Here is a 26369-nt window from a genome sequence, read left to right as displayed (position 1 = left end):
ATAGCTGACTCATGTCATTGCTCTTCGAATTAAGGTATGGGCATGTATCTAAGCTCCTGTATATTTTCATTGTTGCACCCTACAATTAGGCATTCTTGAGGGATGTAGCTGACTAGTAGTTCTGCTCAGTGACCTATAATTATTCACACAGACATTATGGTCAACTCCGACAACTCTCAGGCCTGGAGGCACTATACAGACTTCATGTGAGAGACTATTTGAAAGCTCTACAAAGGTCCAAAGAAGTCTGAAGGACCTTAATGTCCTTTCTTGGCTGCTCATTCTTGGCTGCTCATACAGGCACATCCCTCACCCCACCCTTGCTTCTCCAGCCCACCACAGATCACTCCCCACAGCCAAGTGTGGGCACAGCTGTGTGCCAGGGCTAGCAGTGGACCACTCTGTTGGACACAACCTCCAAATCAAGGAAGTACTAATGCAATGCAACTTGTTAAACCTACAAGTTTTTCACCCAAGAAAAAACTTTTATCACACCCAACAACCCATAAAATCTGCAGCCAGCTGTGTGCAGCTGGGATATGGGACGGTTCTCCTGAGACAGACTTTCTGCCACTGGTTAGAGTGGCCTTATTGTTCCCAAGGGCCAAGAGAACAAAGCCCTCATCCAACCTTCCCCTATCTTACAACCTCCCTGGCTATGAGGTAAAGGCTGGTTTAATAAAAAAAAAAAAAAAAAAAAAAATCCTCAAATAACATTCCACATATTTTGACTCCAACTAAAATTCATGTCTTAATTATTTTTAAATGACAGCTCAAATCCTGATTTTTTAAATGCCAGCAAAGATTCTGCCATGAGCCAGCCCAGAGCAGCTGTTAAGTACAGGACAGCCCACACCACAGAGTAGCAGACACTGAGCACAAGTCGGTATCTATGAAAGTTTCCCTTTGCTGATGTTGGCTCTAAAGGACTGCAGGGTACTGTGGCTGTCTGGCAGGAGACAGGTATTAAGAAAGAAAGAAAGAAAGAAAGAAAGAAAGAAAGAAAGAAAGAAAGAAAGAAAGAAAGAAAGAAAGAAAGAAAGAAAGAAAGAAAGAGAGAGAGAGAGAGAGAGAAAGAGAGAGAGAGAGAAAAAGGGAGAAAGAGAGAGGGAGGGAGGGAGGGAGAGGGAGAGAGAGAGAGAGAGAGAGAGAGAGAGAGAGAGAGAGAGAGAAGGAAAGAGACGAAAAGGAAAGAAAAGAAAAGAAAGCCTACTTGTGCTATCAAACTACTGAAACAATGGTCCTCTGAGACTTAAAATTTCCCCAGGAATACTATAATAAAGGCAGAAGTCCTGGTGCCAGGCAGAGAAGTTGTTGTATAGCCCTGACAGTTTACCTGACCTCCTAGGACAGGCAGAAATAGGGAAGAGACAAGAATGGATCCAAGAAAAGAGACATGGAAGGATCCATGATGGGTGGGGCCATGCCCCATCCAGAACTGTCTAATTATGCCTATCTACTGTCCTCTCTTTGAACCTAACCCTTGTTTCAGTAGCCCTAAGATAGCCATTGTATCCTTTGTTTCTCTTTCCAGTGGCCAAATGAGACAATTCTCCTTTCTCTGCTTGTAATTATTACCAGTCTCCTTAATGAGCACACTGCGGATAGGTAGCTAAGCCTATTTTGTTGGGACTAAAACAGCCTAAGCTTTGATCCTGAAACTACTCATAGTACTATATTATTTTCAAAAACACGTTCACATGCTCTTTCATGTGGGTCTACCAACAAGCCCCGGAGGTTAGACATAGCAGGTTATTTCAGGAAGGAGGCTGGGGCTCTGGAAGGCTCAGTATCTTGCCTTAAAGCTTATTCAACTATATACGGAACCGGGCTTAGAACTGTCAAGTAGCTCTGTGGCATCAGTTTCTTCCTTCAACAACAAATTAATAGTAGGCATTCCATAGGCTAACCTACGAGCAGATGAGTTGTCATACAGAAGGTAATGGTATCTGCTTCTTAGGAAGGGCTATATGGTTACTACACAATTGTTACTAGTAAGCTACTACCACCACCTCCACCGGAATCCAATTCTTCTCCAACCCTGAAGCTTTAGCAAGGATGCTTGGCAAGCAGTTTTATTTAACCTTGTGTGAATACAGGCCTAGCTCTTAGAATCTGCCTATGAAACAAAGAACCCATTGGGTTCTTTGTCTTACTACTCTACAAACTTCCCTTTGCTGTATACCAGGAGAAGTATACACCTACCATCTTTTCTGGCCTCAGAAATCACACTACATTAGCCACCTATGTAGTGCCTAATAGGCTGGAATGACTATTATACACGACTGTAGTATGTTAACTCTACCTTCAACAGCCATTTCGTAGGTACTTTCTAAGCCCCGTGCTAGGCACTATTAGGGAAAACAGTCTTTTTAAAAATTAAATTACCATTACTATTGTGTGTGTTTATGAAGTACGCAGTGGGCATGTGTGTGCTATAAAGAACATGTAGTGACCAGAGGACAACCTTGTGGAGTCGGCTCCCATTCTTTCTGTGGGTTCTAGGGATTGAACTCAGGTCATCAGGCTTGCATAGCAAGCTATGCCCCTGCTGGGCCATCTCCTTAGCCCTGAAAACAGTTTTTGTCCTCTAAACCACAAGTTAAGGAATAGCTGGATGCACAAAGGACAACAAGAGCACACTAGCAGCAGAAAAGAACTGAAAAGATCCTCCAGCCTGAGGGGAGAGGAGAGAGCTGAGGGTGGGACTCATCACCAGTACTTATCAGTAATTATGTTACCACATAATCCATCAGTACGGATATAACAAACTCCATAGAGCCCCTATTGACATAATATATCATGCCTATATAATAGAAAACCCTCCATAGAACCCCTGACCATGAGAATTCAAAAAGCTTTGGTTTGGTAAACAGATTACAGTACTGGAGGGCAACTCAAGGGGAAGTTGACTAAACAAGTCTCTCACCCCCAATCATCCTGCCCTGCGCAGGTCTTTTGATTGATCATTCCTGAGCTGGGCGCTGAATAATAAACTGGTAACAAGTAAGTACACTTGGAAAGGACCAGAGTAGGCACAGGATACATCAAGACCAAGTTCTCATCACAAAAGAGATTGCCCAGAGGGACAGAGGGCAAGGAGTAAGAGACGAAGATGGGAGGCAGAGGACGAGGGAGGAAGAAGGGAAAAGCAACGGGGGGGGGGGGGGGGCGGGGGCTATCTGCCTCAGAGGGACAAAGGACTACTTCTGGACAGAGAGGAGATAGATGTGGCTCATAGGCAAATGGTAGTTTAGGGAAAGGAAGATGAGGCTGAAACTTCAACCTCCATAGTCTTTCTGTTCATTGGTCCACTGATCACCTCATTAGCATAATAAACCAAGGTGCTGCTGAAAGGGCCTATCACCACCACCACCACCACCACCACCACCACCACCACCACCCCGCTGTCACTTAGATGTATCTTTGAAAAAATTACCAGGAATTCTCTGTCAGAAATCAGGAAGAAAACCAATTCTAAGTTTTCCCTGTTAGGATGAATTGGTTTGCTTTGATAGGGCATGCTAATTAGGGCAGTCAAAAGAGGGGCTTTGATTCCTGGACTTCAATACTTTGATAGCTAGACCTTGGTAGTCAGCATCAGGAGAAGGAAGTGAATAAGGGAATAGTCTTTGGTGGCTAGCTTTAGGGGTGTAATCATCAGTTAAGCAAGAAGGAGGGGATAGGAGAGAGTAAGACTTGCCAGAGTCATGTTTGTCATGCTCTGAGCCCTTCACTTTTTCTGAATTCTGCCTGTGAGCCATTCCAGCAAATTATCAAACCCATGGGAGAGGGGTGTGAGAGGAAGCCCTCAAAATGTCCAGAAATATGGGTGACTGAGACTAGTGAGTTGAGGCAGTCATAAGAGACTAAGCCCTTAAACTGTATGTAGGGTTTATACTAACTCCAAGCAGTCAGTGTCAAAATGAAACTGGATTATAGACTTCTAAGTTGGAGTCCAGAGCTACAGACCTGGCTGCTGTGGATTGGGTGGGATGAGGGAGCACGGTATGTCTGGTACCACAAGGTGTGAGCAGAAACAGACCATAGTGGTAGGAAACAGAGAAAGTGGGGGTTGGGAGGGCAGAGGTGGAAGATGAGCTGCAGGAAGGTGGGCCAGTAGGTGAGAACAGCATCTTCTTACTAGCCCTTTCTGAGCTCAAGTTGCCTGGGGTGGCAGGCAGCTGGGACAACACAACTCAAGCCTCCCTTCCCCGGGCTGAGTGGCTATTTCATTTCCTGGGTAAGCTCATAGTGTACTATCCTGAATCCAATCCTCACCCCACCCCACCGTACCCTACCAAGACTTGCTTGTCCCTCTCTCATCTGGCCTTCTCCAAGCTCTGTGTGTTAGTGCCAGTGCCTTTACACACATCTAGTTTCATGTCTTGAGTAAAATATAATTTCATAGGAATGCAATTGTGGAATGATCTCACTGAAAAAGCACATCTAGCCCCCTTATACCCACACCCAGGCCAGCCCCCTCACACCCACACTCAGGCCAGCCCACTCACACCCACACCCAGGCCAGCCCACTCACACCCATAGCTAAGACATCTGCAGACCCCTTTCCCTTAAATGGAGAATGTGCCTGGGCCCCAAGCGAAGCACAGAAGCTGCCATACACATCACTGTCTGCCTTCCACTGAGTAGCGACCACCTTGGACTACCCTGGCACCATACAAGGTTAGACTGGAGGCATCAAGCAAATAGGTTTCATCATATCACCCAGATGTTCCCTCCACCCCTCCAATTAGAAGGCAAAGCCGGGTCCAGCCCAGTTCAGCTGAGACAGACTGGATCCTAGGGGAAAAAAAAAAAAAAACCAAACAAAACACTATAACCTAGTGGACTCTCAAGAACTGTAGCTCAAAAACTACCAGGCTGGAAAAAAATGTCCTCACTCCAAATCTGCTTCCCCACTCCCTCATAAATAGGCCAGAAAAAGAGAGAGGAAAATATTAATGGTTTACAGGATCCATGGGAACTTTTAGTGCCCTCTCTGCAACTTTTCTATAAATCTGAAACTACTCTAAAATGAAAAGCTTACTTAAAATAATAGCTTGTAAGCCGGGCGTGGTGGCGCACGCCTTTAATCCCAGCACTCGGGAGGCAGAGGCAGGCAGATTTCTGAGCTTGAGGCCAGCCTGGTCTACAAAGTGAGTGCCAGGACAGCCAGGGCTACACAGAGAAACCCTGTCTCGAAAAACCAAAAAAAAAAAAAAATAATAATAATAATGATAATAATAATAGCTTGTTGTGGATTCCTCTACAAGGAATAATGGGGAAAGAGTAGTCTTGAGTAATTCCAAGTAGTTAATGAAATCTGGATATAAAACTCCTCCAAGTGCTACAAAGCTTTGATGCAAGGCTACTCTAAGTGACACTCCCCTCATCTATAAGGAGGAGGCAGTACAGGTGCAAAGGGTTTGTGTATGGGTTGGGTGACACTGCTGCACGGGAAGGCCTTCCCGCTAGGACAGTACTTTTTTGGTGTGTAGCAGTAGTTTTCAGTCAGTCAGCCTTCTCTCTGACTTCTGGAGGACAGACAGCAAGGGGGCCTCCTCATTTCACGCCTAGGCTCTTCCAGTCTTCAAGCCTCCTTGGCATGACTCTTTGATCCCAAAGCTTTCCCCCAGAGGGCTGAGAGGTTGCTTCAGCAAGTTCCAACTGGAACTTAGTTGACTGCCTCTCCCCCTGCACTAGGACCCTGTGTCTGTCACTAGTGATCACTTCCCTTGCCTTCCCTCCTGCACTAGGCCCCTGTATCTCTGTCACTAGTGATCACTTCCCTTGGGCCCGCAGGAAACAATCAAAAGACAGCCAGAGGTAAACAGAGCTGCCCAGTCTGCCAGAGGGGAAAGTGTGCTCTCAGAGCCCCACAAAACTTCTTCACCCTTGGTAGCACCACTACCTCCCATATCCCTGCCTGCACCTTTCTCCTGGTATCTTTGGCCCAGATGAGGTCAAGCTGATGGGCACAGCAAGTTCCCCAAAGCACAAAAATGTTCTCTCAGGTGTTTCTAGTACCAGACACAAAGCAATCTGCTCACAATCTCTGGAGCTAGACTCATGTTTCTACTGTCTCTGTCTCTATGGTGGGGGGTTCCACTCGTCCCCAGGGAGGCCAATGAGCATGCAGAACATGGGAACCTCATTCTGGTTTCATAAACCAGAGTCAGGTGGAGAAAAGTAAATGCTCTGCTGTTATGTTGATCTCTTTAAAAAAAAAAATCACTCACAAGGATGTCAGATACTCTAAAAACTCAAAACAAAGTCGAACTGCAACCTCACCCAGAAAATTTAGTGTCCAAATAAGGGAGTGCAATACCAGTTAGCTGGTCCAAGTGTGAAAGGCCTTGTGAGAGAAGCGGTTCCCAGGCTTAGGACTCCACTAACAGGTTGTAACCCCTCCAAGAGCTAATGGGTATATTCTACTGGCTAATAACTCTGACCTTCCAGATGGCTGGATTGGGGACATACCCCAGCTGAGGCCCAAGGACATTAATTCCTGGCAAGGAGTATGCAAAAATGCTCAGCAGCTCCCACCAAGCCAGATAACAGCCCCAGAGGCTTCAAGGACAAGTTTAGGAAGCAGAGCGCAAAGAAGAAGATGTCCTTGAAGTCATTTTTTACTTAAGTGAGTAAGAGCCAAATATAGAGAACTATTTTAAAAAGTTAACTGTGCTGTGTTCTTGCAATTTCTCCTCCATCACTGACTCCTAACCTCTTGCTTCAGGGAGTAGCCTCAAGTGGCACCCAGAGGAGATACCAGAATGCAAGGCAGAATTAATATATCAATATTTCCCTTTACCCTTTAGTCTCTAGTTCTCCACACTCATCAATGACACTATCCTGCCACTCAAGGCTGCTAACTGTCCAGCACCAAGACCAATTCAGCCAATTTTTTATCACCCTCTTCTTTCTCTTGTCTTCACTACAACCTCTCCACCTTCTTACCCCAACCGCTTACACACACACACACACACACACACACACACACACACACACACCTGCTCCAATATGCCCATTTCTGCCTCTACTCCTTTACACTTAAGCCCTTGACAGCTAGAGTGTGCTTCTCCTCCCTCTTGTTACTCAAACCCCACTTACACTCCAAGGTGTGTGGTTCCAGCCCCAGTCAGCCATGCCTCCTCCTTACAGCTTCCATATCCTAAGAGCCCAGTCACCTGGAATGGAGATCATTGTTTCTAAGAGACTAGAATATATTCCTTAGATCTATCATACATGGTCCAAGAAAACCATGGTAAGGCAAGAGTCCAACCACATGTTGCTTCAGCTACCCTCACTCTAAGTGTCAGACACTATGAGACTGGTGCTCAATGTGATGCACTAAAGGAATGCTCTCGAATTCCAATCCATTTATTACCCCAGACCTAGAATATCCTCTCTGCACATAATCACAGATACCTATTGACCGAGACCATCTATCTGAACCTCAAGTCCCTGAGCACTAAATGTCCAGCCTCCTGCTATTAGGACCACCGTTCCAGAGAGGTCTTAGTCCACATGTGGGGAGCCCAGTCCTTCCAGGAACTTATTCACAGCACTATTTGCATAGTTAGGGGTACAGATCCACATGGCTTTCCAGATCTGTTCAGAAATCAAGACCACTGTTACTGATTCCAGCATGTCATGTGAGCACTAACAGGGACCAGTGAGTGAAGTCTTAAAGGAAGGGGAGAGGAAAGAAGCCGCCATCTAGCCTAGGATCACCAGCATCTAGTGTTCAAGAGTATCAGCCTGAGCAAAGCATATCTACTTATACCAATCACCTCATCTTTGAAAGCTGTCATCTAGATCTCTCCTGCTCCACAGCAGTGGAGTGGCTCCCACAGAACAGCTTATGATAGGCCCACAGTCCCGGGTAGAGAGAGGATGTAGTGCACACAGCACCTTCAGACACTCAACCCTGGATCTTTAGTCCCTAGCCACTTCAGCCCTTCCCCCTCAGTTCTGTCTCCCTGTGTCCCTGTGCCTATGAGTCTGTGTTTTATTTACACTACCCATGTCTGTTGTTAGCAACAGAAACAAAGTAGTTTAAAGCAGAAAAGGCAAGTCTGCCAACTGGCTTGCTGCTCTTCACCCTGCCTCCAACTCAGGAAAGGAGCTGGTGGAAGATCCTTCCAGACATAATCAATGGTTTGTGCCCTTCGCTTCCACATCCCAGAGAAGGAGGTATGGCTAACTCCCCGCTGGTTATTGTTGCTGGAATCCCTCTCTTCTTCCCTGGACCCTTCACTGATTCCTTCTCCACAGAAAAAGCCTCTCGTCTTCAGGACTGATGGCCAAAGACTGCCTCTGCCCACAGTGTCATAGAGACCACAGGAACCTGGGACAACTGTCTAAGTAATAGACTATGGACTAGCCTCTGTCATTTTAATAGATACATATGCCATTTAGATTATAATTTATCCTTCTCAGATCTTTGATAACATTGACAGCTAAACTAACTGTAGCTTAACAGCTAGGAACAACAGGCAACTAGCTTCTTACCCCAAGGTAATCCGCCACCATGTTAGTTCATAAGTAAATTCATTAGTTAAAACTACTACCAAGCCTCTTATTTAAAAAGGCAAACAGGTTTGCTTTGCTCACAAGCTTCATGCCAAACGATAAACAGGTTTCAGAAGTAAGTTTTTACTGTTCCTTTATCTAAAGTGATCAGCCATGGTGAATAATTGCACAGGAAAAAGTGTAAAGTGTACGTAAGGTCTGAGGATGTGAAAGCTTAAGCTGTAGAAGCTAAGAAAGTATATTTAAGGGTCTAGGGCATTTTAAGGATGGTAAATGCTAGTGAAAGCTTAAATGGGGATAAGAAAGTGACTTAAGGGATATAAAAGGAATGAAGAATGCTTCAGATCTCTTCCCATCACTGTGCTACTGTCGTATGAAGATGTCAACGTTGAGAGCTTTAACATTAACCAGTGGTGTTCTGCTAAGTTATTAGCTTAGCTCTGGTAAAGCCTCCCACTATACGAACCCACACCATAGTCACAAGCTCAAGATTTTAATTTTCCTTTGGTTGTCTTTTACATATAGACATAAAGGTGTTTCTCATTGTGCTAAATCTATACACATCCAGTCTTCTAGGTAGGGAAGAAGTCCCTCTCCGTAGTCAGACTGAAAACCAAGATCAAGTGAGCTTTTGCCCCTGCTGCTCTATGGAAGACTTGGTCTTCCCTGAGCTCACCTGGAGAAGAGTTCATGCTTTTAACCCAAATCTGTTTCCCAAGCTTCTTCTATGACACAAAGGTGTGAATCTATTGCCTTCTCTACAATGTAGGTTTCAATACAGATTGTAATGATAATGCACATCTAAGGACAACCATTTCTCCCTAAACTCCTTAACTTTTCTTCTGTTCTAGCATCCTGCCAAGTCCAGATGTTTCCTCAAAATCTGTATCCAGGAGAGCTCCAAGATGGCTTGCCCCAAGTGCGCTAGGCCATCCTCACAGGCTGCTTCAACTGGGCCTGTACTCTCCTAGCCCCAGGTTGTCCCACAGAATCTGGACAGCAGTGACACAGCCAGTTCTCCCAGGACTTGGCCAGAATTTTCTTAGGTGACTTCGTGGCCAGTCAGCACAGCAGGAAGTAGTTTAGAGAATACAACACCCTCACTCCTAACCCACCATCACCACTTCCTCAATCTTAATTAAACAAAAGGAGGAATGTGAGCATACAGGAGATCCCGCTGACCTGCCCTCAAGGACCTAGCAACTGCTTACTTACATCATAACCTGCTGCAGCCACCAGCTATGACAGGTGTGTGCTGTGGATAAGAAGGACCCATCTGTCTGTCTGTCTGTCTGTCTGTCTCAGTCTGATCCAGCATCTCCTCTATCTGTTCTCTGCACACTGCCCCCACCCTTTTCTATCTGCCCTCATGGCTCTGTTCCCATCTGTCTACATGTCCACCTGCCTGCCTCTAAACTTTTTCCCAGGCCCTTACTCTTCTCCCCTCCCCGAGTAAACCTCTTTCAAACCAGGTCTTTTTGCATGGCATAATTTCTCAGGGGCACATCTGGGCATGGGCCTGCCATCTCCGCATTATATTTCATAGTAGTGTGTATTCAATTAACACCTACCAAACAGCAGCCAAGTATACAGCAATGTGCTTCATTTCTGATGGAGCACCAAGATATAAGAGACACAAGTCCATCCTCAGGAGCGTATGTTTCTAATATGGTGGATATAGACACAAGAATTTTAAATGCTAGTAGTTGAATCAAGTGGCCCAGTCAACAGTGCAAGAATAAGGAGACTGCTGGGCACATGGAACTTGATGAGCAAAGCTTGAAGGCAGACAAGTAGAAGACATGAACAGCAGAGAGATGTTCAAGCTGATGGCTGCTGAATTGAAAGGGGCATAGGGAAGGGGACAGATGGAAATACAGGAGAAATACCACGTCTCAGAAGACAAGTTAAAGATCTCAACTAACTCTAGGGAACCACAAAAATACCTACGAAAGAAACAATGGACCACGTTCTGGGCTTTTGGTGAAAGATGAATCCATTCTCAGGTCTGGAGGCTATAGCAGAAGAATCTGATCATGACCAGCAAAGACACAGAAGGGACCTGAGTTAATCAGAAATGCTTGTTTGAGATTTAGACTGAAGAGAAAAATCAAGCGGACAGTCCTTGGGGCAGCTATGAATCTTATGAGCAAAGAAGAAAGGCTGGAGGTGTTGAGAGGGAGAATGAGGGATATATACATAGTAGTAAGAGATACAATAGAAGACGCTTTCCAGAGTTTGGAATCTAGAAAGCAGAACTAACTACTCCAAGTGATGGTGCCCAAAGTACAGCCATGTTACTGCATGTTAAGAGGAGTGGAGATGAAACTGGGTGTAGTGGTGCAAGCACAAGCAGATAGATCGCTTATGAGTTCAAGGCCAGCCTGGTCCAAAAGCAAATTCCAGGCCAGCCAGGGCTACGCATTTGAGACCCTGTCTAAAGAAAGAAAAGGTGAAGATGAAGTGTAATCCTTCAAACCATGTCAAGGAGCACAGGTAACAACGGTCAAGAGCATTGGCTGCTCTTCCAGAGGATCTGGATTCAATTCCCAGCACCCACGTAGCAGCTCACAGCTGTCTGCAACCCTGATTCCAATGGATCTGACAATTTCTTCAAGGGCAGTACATGGTGCACAGACATGTATGCAAGCAAAACATCCATTATATGTATGGACACATAAACTAAAGTAAACAATATTTTAAAAGGAGCACAGCATAAGAGAGGAAGAGATGAGTGGCTTCATTGGAGAGGGTCACAAGGGAAGTGAGGCATCAGGTAAAGCAGGCGCTCAGCTACAAAGAGGCAGTAAGCAAGCTCAAGAAAAGTTAAAATCAAAGGCATTACTTCTTTTGTCTATTACATCTGGCAAAATGACTGCCAAACTCAGGCAAAGTGCATCAAAATGGCACTCCATGCATCACGATTGCCCTGTAAGCCAATGCCATTCTTATGAAAGAAATTTAGGAATATAATTTTCCTACACACACACACACACACACACACACACATATATATATATATATATATATATATAAAAAACGGCACATTTCAAAAACTCTGAAAAGTGTATACATGATACTAATTCTCACTACAAAGTTAAAAGACAAGCTACACATCAAAATAACTGCAAATCAGCTACACACCAAAATAACAAAGCAGTTGCAAATCACATAAGTGTTAATGACTAAAGATTAAGACTGTGCCAAGAACTTCTACAACCATTAAGGAAAAAATAACTAAAAAAGAGGAAAATGTATGTAACAAATGTCAAAAAAGAATGAAACAATGCTTAACTTCTTCGAAATAGCAAAAAACCACAAATGTTAAGTGTTGAGATATCATTTCACAATCATCAGACTGGAAAATACTGAGAAGGTGGAATCTCTTAAGTATTAGCAAAAGTGAGGGGACGTGAGCTCTGTCGGCATTGTGATAAACACTGTAGACAGAGCCTTGTAATTAATTCTCAAGGTGAAAAAGTATATCCTCCTTTAGAGCAACTCATTTTTCTAGGTACTAGTGGATATAAGCCCATGCATATTCACTGTACATAAATGTTCATTACAACAATGCCAGCAGTACACAAGACAGAAAGACAGCAACCCCTGTCATTATACATTATACAATGACATATTATTACCAATTCAGTTGAACTACTTTATACATCTATTACCTTTCTTATATTAACCTTTTATCCATATTCTTATCCAAACTTCAAAAGATACTGTTTTTAAAAAGCAAAAGATATTATTATTAAATAACTTATGCATGCTACATACCTTTTAGACTAACAATTCTATTTTCTTATAGAAATGTATAGAAATAATTATCCAGAAATTATAGCAGGCAAATTTACCACTGTAAATAAAAACATAAAAATTGCCAATTCCTTTTTGTTAAAATCTATTTATTCACTTTACATTCCAATCACAGCCTCCTCCTCCCAATCCCCACCCTTCACATGACCCCTCCCCCATTCCCTCTCCTCTTCTCCTCTGAGAAAGGAGAGGAACCCCTTGGTGCCAACTCACCCTGGCATCACAAGTCACTGCAGGACGAGGCACATCTTCTCTCACTGAGGCCAGACAAGACAGCCCAGTTAGGGGAACAGGATCCACAGGCAGGCAACAGAGCCAGGATCACCCCTACTCCAGTTGTTGGGGGAACCAAATGAAGACCAAGCTGCACATCTCCTATAGATGTGCCCATGAATGACCTCTGGTTGGTGGTTCAGTCTCTGGGAGCCCACTAGGGTCCAGGTTAGTTGGCTCTGTTGGTCTTCCTGTGGAGTGCCTATCCCCTCTGGGTAAAACTGCCAAATTTTAAACAACCCCAAAGTCTATCATCAAATACAATGAAATACTATGCAGGATTAAATATTACAAAATAGTTTTAAGCAGTATTTGTAGATATACCACATCAAAATCAGTAGGAAAAAAGTAGGTTACAAAGTCTTAAGTATAAGATTTATACATAGATGATAACATAAGAAAAAACAAATATGTATGTGAATAAGCTACCCAAAGGACAATATGTACCAAATATTAATAAATTGTTTTTACTTTCTCCCTAATGCATTTATTAATATTTCACAAAACAATAGAAAAAGAGGAGAGAAAGAGGAAGAGAGAGAGAGAGAGAGAGAGAGAGAGAGAGAGAGAGAGAGAGAGAGAGAGAGAGAAAAGCTGGTCTTGCCAGTGGTAAGTGTGGTTCAGCTGGAATGGCAACACACTTAAGCAGAGAAAGAGGAAGACACAGTGGTGTAAAAAGAATTTAACAAAATGAGAATTTGAAGACAGAGTTGGGCTTAGAGGTTCTAATGCAGGTTGAGAACTGCCTTCCTGGCAACCTTACCACCCACTATTGTTTGAAACCTGGTCTCATGACTAGTACGTGTTGAATTCACTTCTACATCAGTTACCACAGTCAACCACTGGACTTAAGTCTTGTCCTTGGGTAGACCGTATGGATCAGCAAATTTATCATAAAGGTCTTTGGAGAATCCTCTCTATAATGCTAGTGGTTAGAAATGTATGATGCCTGGGATTTGCTTCAAAAATCTGGTAGTGGAGTGGTAAAAAGGCATAGAAAGAAAGCCGGCTAGTCTATGTGTTGACAGTAGTTGATGCTGAATGGTGGTTATGGGGCTATTCATCTTCAACTCTACTTCTGGGTACACTTGACATTTTCCATAGTACAAAGTTTAAAAAATTAAACCTCTTAAGTGAAAAATTAAAGAGGAGCAGTGCCAAAGGTCACCCAAAGGCGACCTTCACAAAATGAAAACTATAATTTTACAATGAAGACATGTGGCTGGTCTACTTATCAGTAATCATGGGATATGCAGATTTATTTCCTTGTGACCCTCTGCACTTCTTATAAAGGGCCCCCTCCCGAATGCTTACCCTAGTCTAACCTATATATCTTATTTACAGTTCACAGAAAATACACAGGACAGACAATAACACAAATAATGCTCCATAGAAACAACCAGATACATCTCTTAAGTACAAACGGAATTCCTGTCAGAAAATAAAAAAGTATGTCTAAACTGAACTCTGTCCATCCATCACCCCTGATAAAACACAGAGAGAGACATACAACTTGCTGTTCCACAGAGTCCTGCAAGTTCTTAGAAACGATCCCTGACTTTCACATTCCAGCCTATCATCAAGACTTGCATACTCTGCCTGCTCTAAGACTCTCCTCCTCACTTCCCTGCCCCACTTTACCTGTGACCTTACTAGCAATCACCTGGTTTATTGCAACTACTAAAACCATGCCCAAGCCTCAGCAGATTCTTCAGGTCTAGTCTACTCGTCTCCCTTTGCACATCACTCTTGCTCCTCCACAGGTCCAGAGTCCTTTCCAAACCACGAAGAAGAACAAAGAATCCCAGTTCTAACACGGCGCCCAACCCAATGTAGCACTCGCTGGCAGCAATCAACAGCGCAGTAAGACTTCCAACTCTTCTCAGACTAAGGAACAAGTTTCTATTTGCTGTGTTACCTCCAAACACCCGATCTGCCCCTCAACCTGTGAGTGTGAGTGTGTGTGTGTGTGTGTGTGTGTGTATGGTACATGCGCTGTGCAAATCCTTGTAATGCTAAGGTAACAGACCCCACTGCAGCCTCATCCAGCAAGCTAAGTTCCTTCAGAGCACCACTGTTGGTGGCAATTGGCCCTGCAGAGGCCTGATATATGCTTATCTGAAGGCTTTCCCACTTCCACTAACATTTCTGCCTAAGCTCCTGGCTGACAGAACAGAAACCATGCTAGCCCATTCCTGCTCTCAAGTCTCCTAAACCCTAATGTCTAGCTTTAAGGTTCGATTTACACTCCGATCCTTGAAGGAGGTGATCTTTCCTGGGTTTAGGACGCTAGATTAGCAACCCTAGGCTGACCCTGCACTGAAAGCTGCCTTAAAAGTACAGTTAAGGTGAATCCGTTTAGTTTGGTATCTGGGACAGAGTGAATCTTCAATAAACAACATTCTTCCTCCAAATGAATCCTCAATAAACAGCATTCTCTCACTCTCCAGGAGTTCACTAGGCTGCTGGCCAGTGAACCCCAAAGATATGCCCTGACTTCACCTCCCCAGCATTTCATCATTTGAATAATAAGCATCTGCAACCATGTCCTCCCTCCCCCCACCTTTTTTTTTAACATGTGTGGTAAGACTGAACTAGCTCATTACTTTTTCTTTTTTTGGAGACAAGTCAGGCTGGCCTTGATCTTGTGGCCCTACCCCCTCAGCTGCCTCTGTCTCTGAAGCGTTAGGTGTACATGCTTGGGCCACAACCCCCAGCTCTTTATTAGTCCCTGAAGAAGACACATTTGCTCATGTTTTATTGCTGCTCCCTTGCCAAGCCACACCCTTTCTGGAGCCTAATGCTTTCTGGAACTTTGGCCCATTTACTCTGCCACTATGTCACTGATGTCAATACCCACCTTTGGCCATCTCAGCCAGAATGAGATCATTCAACTACATCTGAAGTAAGGGAGCAGCTTTGTGTCACAATATCTAGGTCACTGACAGTCACACAGTTGCACTTGGGATTCATTCTGAAGGTTTTCCAAGGGGGCAGATGTGATTATCCCCCAATCACACAGAAAAGGAATGTTTCAGTACAGCATCTAGGATAACAGAAAATAAACAGGGCCCAGAACTGGGGAGACTTGTGGTTTGTGAATGTGGTTGTCAATCTGCCACTCTCACTGACTGGATTGAAAGTGTTCCTTTGTTAGTGTTGCAAAATGCTTTTAATTGCTAAGGTACACCATAAATAGCAGATACTATGAGAACGTGAATGTTGGGGCCTCAACTCACTAAAAAAAAACAAGAGTAAAATAAACGTTACTAATTTTATGTAAAGAATCTGTTCAACAGGAGAAAGGAGGGGAAAGGAGAAAAAATAATACATGTGGTCCACACCTGATATATGTGTGTAACTTCTTAACAAATCAACATAAGGGGCCAATTTAAAAAGTGAACATATTTAAGCATATAATTCACAGAAAAATAGAAGAAACTGGCAGTAGACATAAAAAGTGCTCAGTTCTGCAGTAATGACAAAAGCCTAAAGAAAGCTTCAGGAAAAAAGTATTTTCAGAGGTTAGAGGTCACTCAGTGGCCAAGACATCCAATGTTTTCTTCTGGACTCCACTGGCTCTTCATTCACACACAGTTACACATAACAAAAATAAAATCACTTTTAAAAGAGAAATTTTGTTTTACCTATCAGAACGGCAAACATTAAAATCTGCTAACACCATTTTGGCAAAGGTATGTGGAAACAGGTGCCTTTCTATATTACTCATGAGACTTAAGCTAATGGAACTTCTTTGGAAAGCAGTTTCGCAGTATTTATTAACTTTTTTTAATATGCATACCCTTTGATCAGCTAATCTTCCCTTCTGGTAATTTTGTCTAAGGAAACACAAGTATTAGAACACATGGTCAAAGACAGCTGAATGCTGCTGCTTACTACAGGAGTCTAGAACAGGGGGGACTCAGAGCAACTCAAAGGTCAAAACTTAGGGCCTTGGTTAAGTAAATTATGAGAGTCCATCTGAAAAGGCACAGTGTGCTGTCAGGAGGGCTGGACTAGCATAGGAAAGCATTCTTGGTAAGGATTAGGAAGACAGTGTTTACTAGAGTGTACTAGTTTCTGGTGGTAAAACATACAATTTAAAAATTTCAATTACGTATTAGTTGTACAATTCATTGGCATCAAATCGCATCACAAGATACTGTACAAACATCACCAGCTTCCCCAGAAACATCCAACACTAAGCATTGGCTTCCTATATGTCACCTCTCCCCAAACTCCAGTGAGTGATGGTGTCTATTAATTTGTCATGTCACTTGCTGCTGTTACAGTGTGTAAACAGAGTCACTAAAAAACAAAGAGTCTAAGTCTTTAAAATAAAAATTAATAAGAAAAGAGAGAGGGAGAGAAGAGAAGTCCCAGACCTCTCCTCAAAGGGAAGAGCAAGCCAGAGAAGGTTTTAGGAGACATGGATGACAAAGAATCGAGAGGGGCAGCTTTATGCCCTGTCTCACCTGAAGCCTCTGGTGTCGAAACATGATGGTGATGGCGCTTGGAGCCATGCTGCCTTAGAGGAAAAAACCTGACCTCTGTGGGAACACACCAAGGGCTGGGCAAGTGAAAGCCTCTCTGCCAGGTGTTCTCAACTTTTCAACCGCCAACTGTGGACTTTGCCCTTGAAATTCAACTCCTGGGCTGAAGAGATAATCTCCCTGTGTAAACTTGGCTAATAAACAGAGCACACTCATGCTCAGCCTGCTTGCCAGCCCAGCCAACCGAGGGGCTGTGCTCAAGGACACACAGAAGCACTTCCTGACAGGAATCTCACCTGTCCTAGTGAAATAAAGGGCATAGGACAGGCGTGTTCCAGAAAGCAGACAAGCAGCAATTTAGAGCCAGCCAAGCACACCACCTGACACCTCACCTGGAAGTGATTTGGATCCCATGAGAAAGTGAGGGGAAGGGCGCAGACCTTTACCCATCTCTGTTGGTATTACAGGGGGAAGCAGCCAGGAACTGCTGAAGGACAGCCTTAGAAACATGAAGTCTAGGCTAGTCAGAAAGAGTAAGCCAACTAGCATCTTGCCTCAAAGCCTTATTGTATCTCAACCATCAAACCTCTTATTAAATAGTGTTTCTCAGAGTGAGGTTCCAAAACCACCACCGCCGCCACCTCCACCACCACACACACAACCATCACCACCACATATAACCATTACACATCCATTACACTACCACATATACCACCATCAACCCACACCATCACCACTATACACTACCACACATCACCAGTACCACACACATCACCAACAACAACTACAGCAGGTGTATGTATAAACTTGCCCCAAACATAAACTCTCAGCCCCACCTTGCCCTTACTGAACTTGAAATAGGCTTTGGGTGAATCTGGTGTATGTTCAAGTCTCAGAACCACCTATCCGAGGCTCCTAAGAGCTCTGCAAGGGGAGTTCAGACTCTGCCCCCTGGACTTCCTGACTTTCTACTACTCTAAATCAATCTTGATGGGAAGGAAGATTGCTATCCATGATAATACACTCAGTGAAATGGGCAAGATTTCTGTCACTCCAGCTGTGTCTTCTACACGGCCTCATAGGCTGCTTTTCCACAAGGGCAGTGATTTCCTGGCTCTTGGTGGTCCAGCTCTTCAAACTCTCACCTTAGCCCATCTTCTCGGCCTCATCCTGGAACTCATCTCTGCTCAAGGTAAATGAGGACTAAAGTTTTGTCCAGTGAATTGGTGCTAAACACAATCTGAGGGGGAAAAAAAAAAAAAACCACCCTCACACAACCACGAAATCTTTTCTTCAGAAGCAAGGCCATCAGACAGAAATAGAAACCAGGAAATAGAAGCCATTGCTCACAAAGGAGACTTCTCTAAGAAAACTACACTTACCTGAAACTCACTCTCACCCTGATCTATCTGCCCTCCACAAACTTCCATTCCAGTATGGCAGGTAGTGGAACACGGATCACTTGAACTCTAAGAATAAGAGCTCACAAGCACCCCATACACCTTCATTTCTGAACCCTGCAGGTTCAATCCCTTCACAAAAAGAAGTATCTACAAATTCAATGGAGTCAATGCTCACTTTCTAAGAAGCCAAAGTTGTGACTGATACATTTCTTTTCTCAAACATTTCCAACAAATTCAGAGATCTGAAGAGACTGGTAAACAACAGAGTTAAGGTTTATTTACTGCAACTACTCAGTGGCTGATACATTACTGTTTCCAAACAATAAACTCCATCCTCTTACTATAACAACCCAAGAAGTCATAACTGAAAGAATGTGAAGGAACCACACTGCAGAACTGCATAAATTGGGTATGGTGGGTACAGTACGGTATGGTATGGTATGGTATGGTATGGTATGGTATGGTACGTAATCCCAGCACTTTAGAAGTAGAAGGAAGAGCAGATGGATGTTCAAGGTCACTTGAGACCAGGAAGGGAGGGTAGGCAGCAGGTCAGGGGAAATGGATCCAAGGTTAAGAGTGTCAACCTAAATTGATAGCTCTCAACTCCAGCTCAAGTGAATCTGATGTCTTCTTCTGGCCTCCAATGGCACCTACATTCAGGCATACATACCCCCTGCCCCCAATATACCCATATTTTGTTTTGTTTTGTTGTTTTTCAAGATAGGATTTCTCTGTGTAACAGAGCCCTGGCTGTCCTGGAACTTTCTTCTTAAACCAGGCTGGCCTCAAATTCACAGAGATCTGCCTGCCTCTGCCTTGAAAATGCTGGGATTAAAGGCATATGCATATATATATATATATATATATATATATACACACACATATACATATATGTGTGTATGTGTGTATGTATATATGTGTATATATACATATATATGTGTATATATATGTGTGTGTGTGTGTGTGTACATACACACACACACACACACACACTCACCCGGAGGAGGGAGAGAGAGAAAAAGAAAAGTAATTCAGGTTATTTGTGTACCAGTCTTGCCACACATCTCAACCCCCAATCCCATTCTTTTCTCCCCCCCTCCCACCCCATTCTTTATTCTAATTGGCAGTATAGGTAATTGGCATTGTGATCATTTCAGAGAAAGTTGCAAATATTCCATTAAATCCCACAAACATTCAGAACTCATCCTAGTTTCCAGTGGACTGAAAGGAGATCACAGTCATCAATGAAACATGACAACTTGAGCAGGGACTCATTAAATCCTTCTGGTAACTTGAGAGGAACACAGTTTTGGTATGTCAATCAGAATAGGGGTGTAGTGAGAACAATGCTTCAGTTCACATAGACTGAGATCCAAAATTTAAGCAACTTAGTGGCTCCAAGTTCCTGAAGACACCAGTATATCAACAAATTCACCCAAAGATTGTCATGAGTGTTTACTAAAATGCCAAATAAAATTGCAAATACAAGGTCTGGTATAATAATACATCTACTAGTGAAATACTGTCCTAAACCTTGCAGAACATTGTGAACACATATTGCTCCATGTATCCATCCAACAAATGTATCCATCCAACTTCTGCTAGCTGAGCCTGTTGATGTCCATCCCTACTCCCGCTTCTGCTTCTCCTAGACTTTTTCTGGATTCCTCTTCATTAAACCCAATGCTGCTCTTAGCTAGCCATGTCTGTCAGATTTCCACACCTCACTCCAAAGCAGGGGACAGACCTAGAATGTGTCCCCCACACACTGAGTTTTTAAGCCCCTGACAATCTCAACTGGCTCAGGCCAGCATCTCACAGTCTGAATCACTTGCTCCTATATTCCAACCATACTTGCTCTGCATATCAGGTTCTCTCCACCTCTAGGCTTTGTCTTTTCTGTTTCCTACTTTAGGAAGGTACTTTCCCTGGCTTCTCCTTACCCTAGAGATCACAGCTCAAACCCATTCTCTGAGAGACCTTTTCTAACTCTCCAATCCATATTACCCTCTCTCATATCCCCACTGTCTCCTTTGAACCATCAGTACCTTTATACCATGTATTGATCTGTTTATTTACCGAACCCTCTCTACAATACGCTCCATGAAAAGACTTTGCTATCTTTGTTATCTCCACATCCCTAATATATAATAGTAGCTACAACAAAATGTAAATATCTATTAAGGCTTGGAAGAGGGTTTAGTGGGTAAAGCACCTACCATACATCTGTGAGAACCTGAACTCAAATCTCTAGAACCCGTGTAAAAAGTCAGAAACAATAGTGTGCACCTATAATCCACTCCTTACATCAAGACAGGAGGTAGAGATAAGAGAATGCCCAGGAGCTTCTGGGCTGCTTAGCCTGGCATATGCAGGGGCAAATAGAGGACACTGGCTCAACTAAAACATTCTCATGTTCTCTCTCTCTTCTCCCACCCTCTCCACCCCACCCTGACACAAATCTACATAATTAACAGAACAGTTATTAAATGAATCAAGTATGTTGACACAAACTTACTCCCAGGACTGGGGAGACTCAGACAGGAGAATCTCAAGTTCCATGCCAGCCTTAGTTCTATAGTAAGACTTTGTCTCACATAAATACTCATTGGATGGATAGATAGATAGACAGACAGACAGACAGACAAGACAGCAATAGAGAGATAGATAGGCAGACAGGCAGATATGTGAGGCAACGTGAGGAACGTGAGGCAGAGGTATGGCCACCCTCTTCTCTCTCTTGATTGATAATTAATAAATAGGAGAGATGGCCCCTAAGGAAGAGATGTGGATGAAGAAAATAAAATGCTGAAGACCAACCCTTGGAAAACATCAATAATAAAGTCACGCCAGCTCCCGTGCTGAAGAACATTAAATACTGCGAGGGGTTCAGGAGGTTCCTAAGTGCTCAGGTCTCCAGAGTCTTCTGCTTTCACTGCTTTCGGGAGCCACACCCACTTCTGACCTTAAGTTTTGCAGCTGAAGACAAGTCTAGACAGCACTGCTTTTGAAACTCACTAAGATTTGCCCAACAGTTGTAGGTTATAAGATAAGGGTGGGCGAGACTTTTAAAATTCCACTAAATGAGACTTAAGTACAACAAAAATTCCCAGTTGTTTTCTTTTTAACCTGATTCCTATCCACTTTGGAAACTAATTTAGAATTAACCAAACCCCTCTTCCCCAACTATGCTCACAGCTGGCTCCCTCGGGAACTGTCAAGAGTAACAGCTGGGCAGTAACATCCCTGGGCACCAACAAATACTCACACCAGAAGGGTCAATGTTGTCCAGTCCATTTAGGTCTGAACTATAGTGGGGAAAATAGGCAGGGGAGGGGTGGGATAGAAAAGGGCAAAGAGAATGAGGCAGTTCTGCACTTTCTACCCAGAATTCAAAGCCTTAATCCTCTGAACGCTACAGTTGAGTTAGTCAAGCCAAGGCTGAAACCAAGGTCACTGCCACTGCCAAGGTCATGTCAACTCTTCTAAGCACTTCCCAGTCACTTTTGTGTATCCACTTCTTTACAGCTGCCAGGAGCAGTCACATTCTTGAATTTCCTTTCTCTATCTTCATTTCTTTTTCTCAGGAATCAAAACCTTTGAAAATGTGTGGCTCCAACACCCCACAGGCTTCATCTTTTAATTATTCCAACAGAAAAAAAGATAGGTCATAAGTATATGGAGAAGGGGAAGCTCTGGTGTTAAATTTGTGTTAAGGAAAATTTCTACCAACAAGAAGCAGGGAGCATAATTTTGTTGAGTATCAAGAGACTGAGGTTCTAAGAATATAATGGACTAACTACCAGACACTGAGCCTTGCCTGAGAGAGCCTTCAGAGGTAAACTGCAAAAAAAGTCTGGCTTTCTAGAGGGGGAAAAACCACCTTGCATTCTAAGTCTTAGAGATGCCATAAATTGGCACCGTTGAGATGACCTTTCCAGGCGATATTTCAGCAGCAGATAACAACAAAGCCGAGAGCTTTGGTAGCACTCAAAGGAGATTTGAGGGACTTAAAACACTGCTAAATTTGGCAGCACAAGTTCCTGTTTCTTGCAGCTGGAGAAGGAAATCTCTTTATAATTACTCTGTAGATAAGGGGCTGCTCATTTGTTAGACACGGATTAGAACCTCCCCATCCAGATCTCCCTCTCCTCCAGGCAAGTGGCACCTGGGAATGCAAAAAGTGCCAGGGCTGGTCCTGATGCCACTTACCATCTCAGCCACAGCCACTCCCTCAGATATCTGGCGATGCTTAGCTCTCACTGTCCCTGTCTCCACTCTCCTTCACCTCCTACCAGCTCTCCTACTTCCCTCCTCCTCTTCCTCCTCCATACAGGGTTATGTATGACCCCACCCAGACATCACATGAGTGCTAGTTCTCACAGAGGGTCCTCTCAGCCTGGACTGTTCTTTGGTTTGGCTAGATTCCCCCTCTGACTACTCTGGTTGATTGGTTGGTTGGTTTGATTTAAAGGAGGGTCTTACAATACAGACCCCTATCTTCAAACCCCTATCTCAGCTTCCCAATCTGAGATTACATGCCCCATCAGCCACCATACCTTGATGTTGGTCTACACATTTCTCTTTTCTTAAGCCAGGGTCTCACTGTGTAGCCCTTGGCTGGCCTGGAATATTCTATGTAGACAAGGCTGGTCTCAAAGCCACAAAATCTGCCTGCTTATGTCTCCTTCAGTCACAGTGATGGGACTAAAGGCTTGCACCACCACACCAGACAAAGCAGAGTAGAGTTCTGATCTGTTGCTCACCAGGTGATTCATAAAAACTGCCATGATGCAAATAAAGCAAGGGACATCACAACCCCACAGATTAGCCACAAATATTGCTTGGTTTGAAAGAGAGTAATGAATACAAAAATAGCTAACATTCTGTCCAGCAACAAGGTAGGAAGTACTAGCCTTTACACGTAGGCTTCCCTACACCACTCTCAGAAACATCGTTCACTGCCTTGGTTAGAGAGCTTTCTGGGTAGTGGACAAGCCAGGCAGCACAGGCAGCACTCAGAACCATGTATGTGGCTGAATCACCAGGTAGCTGGAATTCAGGCTGACTGCTGGCCAGCTCCAAATGTCATCCCGGTTGTGTGACTCTTTCTCTAACATCCTTTGTCTTTACCCATCAACTGGTCACTCAAACACTGACTGGAGTCCTTCAGACAGTGTTGCAACTTTTCCTAGAGTGGTGGAGGCAGCATTTATCCAGTCTTCAGAAAAAAAAAAAATGTCAGTGCCCCAAAACACTCACTGATGGAAATATTACCAGCAGCACCAAGTAAACCCACTTCTTTCTCACTGACTGGCAGGCTTCCGACTTCCTCCTGTAGCTGCTGTAAACATCTATGCACCTTTCGCACCTGAGAACAAGTTTCATGTCTCCGCGTTTTAGGAACTAAGTAAAAATGCTTCCTAGACTCCAACTGATGGGCTTAATATATATTCAAATACTTTAAAAGTACAAACTATACATATGTTGTCATTTATGAAAATGTATACTTAATTCCAATTGTATACTTAATTTCAGAGAACTAGGCTGGAAAGTTAACACTGACATGTGATAAGTCAAAGTGCCAATGAGAACTCCTAATCCATCTGTTTTTTAGGAGAAACTGAGAGCCGGCAGTCAGATAGGGCCAGAACTAAAAGTCAGACATGCTAACTACCTGGCTCATGTATTCTTCCGCCATGTGTCAGTGGGATTGATCACAAGGTCACCAGCACTTACTGACAGTGAGCAACAGCTGACATTTATCAGCAGCATATGTGAGGGCAGAACTGCGACTCTCACCAAAATGCCTCCAGATGAGTAAAATGACCCCAATTTACATATGAATATAAAGATCCCTTTCCAAGAGTACAAAGATGTGAGAAGTCAGACTACAACCCAACCCCCTCACTTCATCTCAGCTTATCCCTCACAGAGTGCCACACTATTCCCTCACTCGCTCCACCTCACCCAAGCGGGCTGCAAAGCCTTCCCTACAAGCAGGGTTTTGTAGAATACACAGATTAGTGTTTGTAAAGGTAAGGCGGGCTGGGCTGATCCTGTGTGTGCATGACAACAGGGAGTGCAGTCTGCAAAGGGACTCCAATAGGAAGTCAAGGAAGACCTCAAGAGCTCTGCCTGGGCAGGCCAGCAAAAAGGGGGAAAGGCAACAAGTAGCCCTTGAAAGAGCATTCCTGCATACAAAGCAGGCAGGGGTCACCAGAACTGCTTAAGACAGAGCACATGCTCGCTGAACATCTAATTGTCACCAATGAGCACACACTCCACAGGTTTACTTGCTTTTAAAAGGATCTACAGAAGCTAGGAAGATAGCTGAGCAGCTAAGAGTGTTTTCTACATAAGCAAGAGGACCCGAGTTCAAATCCCCGTATTCTACATAGAATGTCAAACATGGCTGAATGCTTGTTAAACCTAGTACTGTGGGTAGGTAAGAAGACAGAAGGATGACCCTATAACAGGGACTAAGGCAGGGGCTGCAGCGATGACTTAACAGTTACGAGGACTTACTGCTTTGGCAGATGACCTGAATTTGGTTCCAAGAACCCAGATTGAACAACTCACAGAGAAGACAATGCCCTCTCTTGACTTCTGGGGGTACCTGCACTCTCATGCACACACACACACAATTAAATATAAAATAAACCTTTAAAAGGAGGGGGTAGAATAAGGCAGAGTGATAGAGCAAGCAAGCCAACCTCTTCCTCTGGCCTTCACATAATAGACACGTACACACACACACACCACGCCACCACGCCACCACGCCACCCCACACACTCAATTGTATAACTAGGGATGTGGCTGAGTTAGAAGGCTTGCCCGGCTGCAATGAATGGAGCTCTGGGTTTGACCCCCAAACAACACATAAAACCAGTCACGGTGGCATATGCCTTTAATTCCAGCACTCTGGAGGTAGAAACAGGAAGATCTCAAGATCAGGGTCAACTCTGGCTATACGGTGAGTTCAAGGCCAACCCAGGTTACAAAAGACCATAACTCAAACAAAGAAGCAAAAATAACAATAAATGTCAGAACTTCATGAAGCAGGCTGTGTTCCAAGACACAGGTCACAGCTAAGAACACCAAAATGTAGTTCCTTCAATAAATCTAGAATTCTAAAGTGTGGTGACTTCATGGTATTTTTCTGAGTGTCCCCGTTCCTACACCACTCCCTACCTTACCATTCAACAATTGCAAAGAAGCTTCACTGGCGGTCCAGAAGCGCCCCCGCCCTCATACCTGCCACCCTCTCCTCGACTTTAACTCTGACTCCAAGAGAAGCACCGTGTTCACTTTCCCAGCCTATGAATTCCAGACGGTAATCAACCTGACTTCCGAACCCCCAGGCTTCAGGTCTGTGCTTCTCTCTTAATCACACCAGCAGAAGCTCTTGTAGGGGGAGATGAAGCAGGAAGGAAATCAGAACAATATAACATCAACGGAAGTCCCACAATTCATACCTTTTTGGATCCTCCCCAGCTCTTAGCCCACATAATCTGCGTTCCTTGACTTAATTGGTAAACTAATTAAGAAGGCATACCATCAGGCACCAGAGATACCTCTGAGCCCAGGAGCAAGTGAAAAAGCGTATTGACCCCAGTGTTAAGTGCTTGCTAGGTCTTTCATAAGTATAACCCTGGATCCCTCAGAAGCAGGCTAGCTATATGGACTATATATGGACTACAATAGGAAGTCAAGGAAAACCTCAGGGGTCCTGCCTGGGCTTATCATTAGAAGGGGCAGACAGTTCTAGAAAGAGCATGTCCACCTTACAAGCAGGCACGGTTCTACCAGAGGTGCTTTCAGATAGAACCATAAGCTC

The 26369-nt window shown here is 43.9% G+C and overlaps 1 protein-coding gene across 5 annotated transcripts in view; it reads right to left on the bottom strand.

Annotated features, from left to right (window-relative positions):
- The window catches only part of Dennd2b (DENN domain containing 2B), a 149205-nt gene that overhangs the window by 60739 nt on the left and 62097 nt on the right, over positions 1-26369 (bottom strand). For 2 of the 5 annotated variants that reach the window (XM_085841415.1, XM_085841416.1), the window contains exon 1: positions 17106-17214. The exons of the other annotated variants lie outside the window; for them this stretch is intronic. The gene's annotated coding sequence lies outside the window, so the exon portion shown is untranslated. Of the gene's footprint in view, positions 1-17105; positions 17215-26369 lie in introns of those variants that run through there. 5 annotated transcript variants of the gene reach the window in all.

Source organism: Mus caroli, unplaced genomic scaffold, assembly GCF_978045245.1.
Source record: "Mus caroli unplaced genomic scaffold, Mus_caroli_1 scaffold_8, whole genome shotgun sequence".
Classification (NCBI taxonomy): domain Eukaryota; kingdom Metazoa; phylum Chordata; class Mammalia; order Rodentia; family Muridae; genus Mus; species Mus caroli.
This window is presented reverse-complemented; position numbering and strand designations above follow the sequence as displayed.